The sequence below is a fragment of the Amphimedon queenslandica genome, unplaced genomic scaffold, assembly GCF_000090795.2.
Source record: "Amphimedon queenslandica unplaced genomic scaffold, v1.1 AMPQUscaffold_13397, whole genome shotgun sequence".
In the NCBI taxonomy this organism is placed as follows: Eukaryota; Metazoa; Porifera; class Demospongiae; order Haplosclerida; family Niphatidae; genus Amphimedon; species Amphimedon queenslandica.
This window is the reverse complement of record NW_003546367.1, coordinates 21,608-22,795: the sequence shown is the minus strand read 5'-3', so window position 1 is coordinate 22,795 and position 1,188 is coordinate 21,608. Positions and strand designations below refer to the sequence as shown.

The 1,188-nt window shown below is 28.2% G+C and overlaps 1 protein-coding gene across 1 annotated transcript in view; it reads left to right on the top strand.

Moving 5' to 3' along the window:
• Positions 1-1,188, top strand: part of LOC105312856 (formin-like protein 20) — a gene marked incomplete at its 3' end in the record, with an annotated part of 5,398 nt that overhangs the window by 2,940 nt on the left and 1,270 nt on the right. The window lies entirely within an intron of this gene.

Genomic DNA, 1,188 nt, shown 5'->3' with positions numbered 1-1,188 from the left:
CAGGTACATGTACATTTATTTTACAAAAATAAAAAATAACAATACTTACTGAAACAAACAGAGCATAGTAGAATAGTCTATACAATGTAGCTAGATTCTCAAGCAAGTACACAGGATTGAAGACTCTGACAGACTTCTCGATGTACCTACATGGAACACAAAAACTGTAAAATTAGATGAATAATGATTGACATTGCCTTATTAATTGGCAAAATTAACTGTTAATAAATTAAAAAAATTTCTCTTAAATAAGAGAAACTAGGATTGTCAAAAATTTAGGGCGTTGAGTTCATTCTAATAATAATTATTAGTTCCATTAATAATGATATACGTAATTAATAAAACTGATATTTAATGATAAGAATAATTCAAAAAATTCAACCCTACTTTGCAGAAATATAATCATTATAATTATACTACAAAAGTAGAACCATAAAGGATTACTGAATATATGCTGAAGGAATACACTGGACCCAGGGCCATACAATAGAAGAAAATTATTGTATTGCCATGGGCCCAGTGTATTCCTTCAGCATACATCATCTTCTGCGAAGTAGGGTTAAATTTTTTTAATTATTTTTATTATTAAATATCAGTTTCATTAATTAACGTATATTATTATTAATGGAACTAATAATTATTATTATGAATGAACTCAACCCCTCAAACCCCTTGTTTCTTTAATTTTTTTACTACCCTACTTTTTCTTAGTTAAGAGAAATTTTTTTTTATTTACTTCTTTCCATACAGTTTATTAAATTTTATTAATTATTAATCATCATAATTTTGTCATTCACTTTTAGGTTGAAAAGATTATCAGTTATTACTGGAATAAAATTTTTGAAATTAGAGCTAAGGGAACTTACCACATTATAAAAACAGTTTTTATAATTACTAATAATGTAAAATTTGAATCATTAATAAATTCATAGCTAGGCTAATTATTATTCATTACCGCAACTTCAATGAGCCTAGTTAAGTTTTTCTCCTGACAAAATCTCTAACTTATTTCTAGTCTCTTACCCTCCGTCTCTTAACCTGTGTCTTTCTTTTACACTGCATTTAATTGTCCAGAAACTTAGTCCATCAAACTTGCAGCTATAGATCTAGCTACCTCATTTCTTTTTTGGTATTAATAATGGATGTTCCAGCAGCACCAGAAGCTGATGTAGGCTATGGAGGCCCTCC